This window comes from Pipistrellus kuhlii, unplaced genomic scaffold (genome assembly GCF_014108245.1).
Source record: "Pipistrellus kuhlii isolate mPipKuh1 unplaced genomic scaffold, mPipKuh1.p scaffold_m20_p_17, whole genome shotgun sequence".
Classification (NCBI taxonomy): domain Eukaryota; kingdom Metazoa; phylum Chordata; class Mammalia; order Chiroptera; family Vespertilionidae; genus Pipistrellus; species Pipistrellus kuhlii.
This window is the reverse complement of record NW_023425482.1, coordinates 1-8,017: the sequence shown is the minus strand read 5'-3', so window position 1 is coordinate 8,017 and position 8,017 is coordinate 1.

Sequence of the window (8,017 nt, the reverse complement as noted above, 5' to 3'; positions counted from 1 at the left end):
CAAGTGTAAACTACTTGCAACCAAGTAAAAAAGATTAAAGGAATTTCTTAGCAACTGCAAATAATTCTTTATCTTAAATCTTTTTCTTTTCTTAAAAATAAAAAGAAATAAAAATTGAAAAAGTAATAAAATAAAAAAACAATAGATAAACGACCATTCCCCAAAAAAGCGACTTTAAAAGGCCTCATTTCAGCATCTTTTTTTTCCCCAGCTAATGACTTAAAGCTTTTATGAATTCATAAATGCATCAGGGATTTCTGTGCACATGTAAAGGGAAACAGCCAGTTTAAAACGAGTGCGCATAGTTTTTGAGCTGGACTTAACTCTTTGCTGGGTACAGAATAAAAACCCGAGAGGCTGTTTTTAGCCTTATAAGTGGTGGAGATGAATACAGGCTAGTTTCCCAAGGCATTTAAAGCAGCACTGGAGATTTCTGCCCAGTGGCAAATAAACACCAGAAAGTAGATAGCAAGTTTACTATGAATGGCTGAGAGTTTGCCTCTTGACTTCCCCTCCCCTGCAGGAAAATTGTGACCATTTTGAAAATCAAAGGCTGGGCCAGGCCTACTGGCTAGAAATTTAAAAGAATTTGGAAATTAGTAAATCAAAAGATAAAAACTTAAATATAAATTTATTGAATTATTATAATACTGAAATGTTGATCTAAGTATGCTTTGCATGAAGTCTAGGGAATTGAAGTTAGTCTATTAATTAAATATACCTTATATTTTATTTGAAATATATCTTTAAAAATGTAAAAGTACTATTGATTTGAGAAATGCTAAGTATTTGATTTTGCTACCTGAAAAATTTTAAAGTTCTGAAGTCTTTTTTTTTTTTTGCCATGATGCCTGAAACAAATCAGTTTCACTAAAAGAGAGATGTTGACAGGAAGCCAGGAAAGCTGGTCAGCAACCTTAATTGCTCTAACCACTCTCCCAGTAAGTTAGCAAAGGTGGTAATTTGCATTGAATGGCTACAAACTTCCTCCAAACTTCTGTGGCAAAAAAAAACAACACAAAACAAAAAAAACCCCACACTTTTTTTGGAAGTTGGCTCTTAATTATATATATATATATATATATATATATATATATATATATATATATATATATAAAAGTAAAGTTTAAATTAACCTCATAAAAAATCTAGAGGACAGAATTGAAGCTCTTAATTGATTGTCTTGTATTTTTCTTAGTAATGTTGTAAGGTCAGGCCTGTTTCTAACTGCCCAGGAAACGGCCAAGAAATTGCAATCTCAACCTTATGTTTGCATTTCCCCAGGCCAATTTGCCAATTTCCCCAGGCCAATTTCCCCAGGCCACCTGCGTGTGGTTTCTGCCTATAAAAGCTTGTAACTAACCTCTGTTCAGGGCTCTCAAGCGGCAGTCTTTTTCTGGACTGCTGCTTGTGGGTCCCTGCGCAGCGCTTGGAATAAACCTCCTGCTCTTTGCATCAAGACTCGGGCTCTGCGTTTGATTTGGGGTCGCCGCTCATCCTTTGGACCGGGGGTCTTTCAGGCCTTACATTCTGGGGGCTCGTCCGGGATCGAGCGCCCCCCCCCTCAAACCCAGAACCGATCTTGGAGGTAAGAAGGGGTACCCCGAAGTTGTCTGTCTTTGTCTTGTGTTCTGTTATCTGATCTGGTTCTGTGTGCGCACTTCTGTAATCTGATCTGGTTCTGAGTTCGCAGCCGTTCGGCAACTCGTGAGAGTGGCCGAACAGTGGTCGGTAGACGTGTCGGAGGGCCACAGGCTGCAACCCTGGGGGACGCCCCAAGGGTGCAGGAGAGCCAGGGGCGCCTGGCGGTCTCCTATCAGGTGTCGGGTTCGAGTCCCGGCAATCAGGTGTCGGGTTCGAGTCCCAGCAATCAGGTGTCGGGTTCGAGTCCTGGCAATCAGGTGTCGGGTTCGAGTCCCGGCAATCAGGTGTCGGGTTCGAGTCCCGGCAATCAGGTGTCGGGTTCGAGTCCCGGCGAAGATCGGATAGGTTTGGTTACTGAGACAGTGAGGCAGCCGCGACCGTCTGCCCCAATCGTGTGTTTGTGGAAGAGATTCAAGTGGAGACTCCTTGGCTCTGTCTGGGTTTGGAGTCTGGAGATTCCCTGGTTCTGGTCTGAGTGAGTGTTTTGTGAGTGTTGAGAGAGTGCGGCCGCAATCGAGTGTGTGGGAATTGGTAAAAGTGCAGTGTTTTTGTTTTTACTCTTTTGGATTTGTTTTGGAATTATTTGTTGCCTAACAAATTGGGAAGAAAGAGAAAAATGGGGCAAGGAAACTCAAAGGAGAGTCACCTAAGTCCCCTTGAATGCATGGTTAAAAATTTTCCGGACTTCAAAAAACGAGGTGAAGGCTATGGTGTTTCGGTAGATGCCTTCACTCTCCGGAGACTGTGAATTGGAGTGGCCGACATTTGGGGTTGATTGGCCTTCAACAGGGACCCTAGACATGGGGCCCTACACGGGAGTCCGGCGGATAGTCTATAGGAGCCCTGGGCATCCGGACCAAATTCCATACACTGATATCTGGATTGATGTTCTTTTTGATAACCCCAAATGATTGAAGGAGTGTGGTTGTCTCCTTGACAAAGGAAAATTGGGAAAGAGACCTCCCAGGTCCATCTTACTCGCCCGGCCACAGGCGAGCAGAGAGAAAGAAAGAAACCTTTAATTTGTTTAAAGCTGAGTGCTCTGGTGGCAGCACCGCCTTCGTCACCTGGGACCCGTTTGCTCCCTGCCTCCATTCACCTCCAGGAGTTGAGTAGCTGGAGGCAGCAGATAAATTAAAAACTGGTTTCCCAAGTTATTGTAAGCAGCTTTTGAAATTCCCCACCATGAGGCGGAAACTATAACGGTAAAGGCTAGGAGTCTTCAGCTAAAGAATGTGTTCAGCTGCATTTGAATGCTAATGTGATCTGCAGAGGGTGGCAGGTAATTCCATGGCCTTGCTTACAATGTTTAGTTTTTGTCATTGATACCAGCTAAGCAGAGTCTTATATTGTAGCTACTTAAGTATGAATTGTGATTGACCTATGATTTTCTGACATTGTCTTAAATCCTAGTAAACTGCCTCTGGTGTGGAGAGGTCTAGGGGAGGCCGGAGAGCGAAAGACTATTAGTTCTCCTACAAAGAGATTATTCAGTGCTTTGTTTGAACTTGCCAGCTTTAAAAGTTCAAAGTATAAATTGAATTAGGAAAAGTTAATTGCAGTAACTAGATGCCTAGAATATGGCAGGCTAAACTGTATTATATATGTTTAGAATAAGCAGTAATGATTCTCATTTGTCAGATGAAAAAGTATGTAATGCTTACACTTAAGAAATTATTCTAAGTCGGGTTTTCTGAAGTAATGTTTAATGTAACATGAAACTTTTGTATTTGATTTGTTTTGTTTTGCTTTTTTCATATGCCATTGTTGTCAATTTGGGCTTGTACCTGCATCTTGTATTTTGTACATTCGGTTGTTTAAACTTTGGGAATCATTTTTGGTTTCAGTCATGTGTATCTACTTTATAGGCTTAAGTAGACTTCATCACAAAGGTTTATAATTTATTTAGAATTGTGTTAAAACAATGTGAAAACGTGGTTTAACCCCCCGTAACTGCTTGGACACTTTTCACCGTGTTCTATTAGGGGATTTAAAGGCACAGTTAAAATTCTCCTGTGCCCCTTTTCAGTCTTATCAGAATCTGAGATCTTTATCTGTAGGAAGAATGTGGCAGTTTAAAATTCAAGCGGCTATTGGGAACAGAGTGCTAGACCTGCTCTCTCTTCCCTCTGCCTTTCCTAAATATTCTAAAATAATGGTTATAGATTTTTGAAGGACATAGGAAGAAGGTTTAAGAGCTAATGTAAAATAGTGAAAGTTTTTATAAAAGTTGTACATGTGATGAGAAGGTAGGGAGCGACTGACAGTCTATCTCCAGATTCTAGTGGCCGGCCTCAGAGGAGCCGCGCGTCGGCCCACCAATTTGGCTAAGGTAAGGGATGTCCTTCAGGGACCCACGGAGCCTCCCTCGGTCTTTCTTGAGCGACTAATGGAAGCATTCAGGCGGTACCCTGCGACCGAGGGGCAGCGGGCTTCGGTGGCTATGGCCTTTATTGGCCAATCTGCTTTATACTTTGCAGGACTTAGTTAAGGAGGCAGAGAAGGTGTAGACAGGAGAAGAATCTCACGCGCATCTTGGCAGCAGTGGTAGGTGATAAGGGAGAGGTAAGGGTAGAACCTGGGCGATCGCCTCCCACTCGACCGAGATCAATGTGCCTACTGTAAAGAAAAAGGACACTGGAAGAGAGAATGCCCAAGAAGGCAGAGGAAGGAGAAGGAAGCCAAGACCATTTTGGCCTTTCATGAGGACAGTGACTGAGGGGGACGGGGCTCGGAACCCCTCCCTGAGCCCAGGGTAACCATCCAAGTGGAGGGGAAACCAGTAGAATTTCTGGTGGACACAGGAGCACAATAAAAGCTCCCTTGGGGCCGATATCTAAGAAAACTTCTTGGGTCATTGGGGCCACCGGTAATGAGCAATACCCGTGGATGACTAACTGGACTGTAGATCTTGGGACTGGGATGGTCACCCACTCTTTCCTTGTGACCAAAGTCTCTTGTTGGACGAGGGGAGAGTCCAATTCGGGGCCCCCGTGACATTGAATCCTGCCTCTCTGCTACCAGAAGCAGACTTGGAAAAGAGAGAGATTCTGCATTCCTGTCAGAAGATATTGGCTGAAGAAACGGGGGCCAGGCGGGATCTCAGAGACACACCCCTACCCGGGTCCCCCCTCACTTGGTTCACAGATGGCAGCAGCTACCTCTCGGACAGGAAGAGGAGGGCAGGAACCGCGGTAGTCAGCACGGATGAGGTAATCTGGTCTAGCAGTCTGCCAGAAGGCACCTCAGCACAGAAGGCAGAACACAAGCCCTCAGGTTGGCTGAAGAGTCAACATCTACACTGACAGCAGAGGCCATACATGCCCCCAAAGAAGTTGCCCAGGGCACCAAAAGGGGACGTCTGAGGTGGCGGAAGGGAACAGGAAGGCAGATGTTGAAGCAAAACAGGCTGCCTTGGGACTAAACATCCTGCCGCTAGCAAAAGTCTCTTTGGACCCTCCTAGGTCCTTCTCTTACTCCCCAGAAGAGGAGGGGGAGATGGCCAGAAAGCCTGGCAAATACGTCAAGGATAAGTACGGGGTCTGAAAGGATAAGGCAGGTGAGAAGATAATCGTCCCTGAAGAAATGGCAACACCGCCTCACCCATCTGGGTCCAAAATCCGAAAGCTCACCTCCCTAGCCGAGAGAACTGTCGCTAGCTGCAAGGCATGAAATTCCCACCCCTCGAAAGGGAAAGGGGAAACAGGCCGGGCAGCTATTGGGAAGTTGACTTTACGGAAGGAAGTCAAGCCGGCCCGGTAGTCTTTAGCGAAACGGCAACCACAGTAGCCAAGATTGAAGACATCTTTCCCCGGTTTGGAGTTCCAGAGGTAATTGGTTCAGATAATGGGCTGGCATTCATCGCCCAGGTAAGTCAGGGAATTGCCAAGGTGCTGGGGATTAATTGAAAATTGCATTGTTCATGTAGACCCCAAAGTTCAGGACAGGTAGAAAGGATGAATAGAACGTTAAAAGAGGCTATGACTAAATTATCCTTAGAAACTGGCGTGACAGACTGGACAGTCCTCCTTCCCTTTGCCCTATTCCGTGCCCGGAATACGCCCGGGCCCCTGGGAGTAACCCCTTTTGAAATCCTTTTCGGGGCCCCACCACCACTCACTGCTGACCCGTGGACAGAAACTCACGCCCCTCAATCCCTGCTCGCTAGGTTGAAGGCGTTGGAGACGGTCCAAAAGGACGTGTGGGTCCCTTTGGCTGACCACACCAGTTCCAGGTTGGGGACTTTGTCTACGTTCATCGTCACTGGACAGCCAACTTGGAACCCCGGTGGAAGGGACACCCACCGCCATCAAGGTAGACGGCATCGCCTCCTGGATCCATGCCTCTCATGCCAAACCTGCACCACCGCCTGACGATGGATGGACTGTGGAGACTGCTTATAGACACTCTTTGGGGATGGTGGCTGCCACTGACTCCTACTCGCGGCGGGTCTTGATGATGCCCCGCCCAATCAGTTCCCCTTTTATGGGAGAACAAGGAGTGAGGCCCGGCGGTGTGGAGGGGCTGAGGTTTTCTTTTGTAAGAGCTGGTTTCAATAACCCTAGCTGTCTTGCTGGGGCTAGGGGTAACCGCCGGGGTGGGGACTGGGACAGCAGCTTTAATCCAAACCCCACAGTATAGAAGGGCTCAGAGTGGCAATACGAGCCATTGAACAATCCATCACTATCCCTGACCTCGCTGTCTGAGGTAGTAAGGACGGTGGCCTGTGTGCAGCTTTGAAAGAGGAGTGTTGTTTTTATAGATCATTCAGGCATGGTGAAGGACTCTATGGCCAAACTGAGAGAAGCTCAACAGGGGTGGTTTGAAAATTGGTTTATTCTGCTCCTACTTCTAACCCTCGGGCCCTGTATCGTACCTCTAACTGGGCAAGGGGAAACAGAATATGAGTTCCAGGGTTGAAACTCAGTCCTGAGAAGAGGAGGGAATGTAAGGTCAGGCCTGTTTCTAACTGCCCAGGAAACGGCCAAGAAATTGCAATCTCAACCTTATGTTTGCATTTCCCCAGGCCAATTTGCCAATTTCCCCAGGCCAATTTCCCCAGGCCACCTGCGTGTGGTTTCTGCCTATAAAAGCTTGTAACTAACCTCTGTTCAGGGCTCTCAAGCGGCAGTCTTTTTCTGGACTGCTGCTTGTGGGTCCCTGCGCAGCGCTTGGAATAAACCTCCTGCTCTTTGCATCAAGACTCGGGCTCTGCGTTTGATTTGGGGTCGCCGCTCATCCTTTGGACCGGGGGTCTTTCAGGCCTTACAATGTAAAGTTATTAATCTAGGACATGCAAAATATATTTGACTTGCCAACTTCAAAAGTTCAAAATGCAAATTAAAAGGGGAGAAGTTATATAGTTAAAATGTATTTTCTCTTATATAATTAGGAATTCAAAATATGTTACTTGTTTGGTTTCATTTAAAAGAAAGAGGGTTATTTTATTGATCCAAATTAAATGTAATTGATACTCTCTAAGATAATTTAGGTATATAATCTTTAAATCATATATATATATATATATATATATATATATATATATGTATATATATGTATATATATAAATATGTTGTATATTATATATTTGATCTTTCCAAGAGTATTTCAAGTTTTTTTAAGAATAGCTTTTGCATGTTTCACGGGCCCCGAAATGTTCAAAAGTCTGTTCTCTCTTAAAAGAAATATTTTTTAATTAAGCAGATTGATATTTGAGATCACATGGAAAGCTTTATCAAATAAAAATTATATACTATATATTAAATGTTATGAAAGTTTTCGCCTGCAAGAAAGGCAAAAACAATATATTTCTTAAATATAGCCAAAATTTTCAATAGCAGTAGAAATTCAAGAAAGACAAAAAGGCCTCATGAAGCCTGCATTTTTGAATTGGCTGTAAATGGGACACTGTTTATGCTTTTGGATCAGACCAATAAAGTATCAAACCTGTAAGTTTTACTGAATAAGTTTATCTTTTTTTTAATTGAAGATACCTACTTAAGTTACTCTATAAATTAGCTTTTATAATATAATCAATGTCATATAAATTAACTTACACGAGAAGCCAATGTTTTATAAGTAATTAAATTCTAACTTTATGTAGCCGCCTGCATTTTTTAATTATGCTAGAGGCAGGGCAACATTTGTAGCTTGTGAATTCAGAAGTAAATTTGCTTTATTTTTAAAATGAAGATACCTACTTTAATTTCTTAAATAAATTAGATTATAAAATTATAATCAAGGTTTTCAGCTAAATGAAAAGCCAATAATTTTATAAACAATTCTAATAAAGACCAGAAACAGCTAGTGATTGCTTTATCAAATATATACATATATTTCAAAATTTATGAAGGTTTTGGCCTCTTTATAAGGG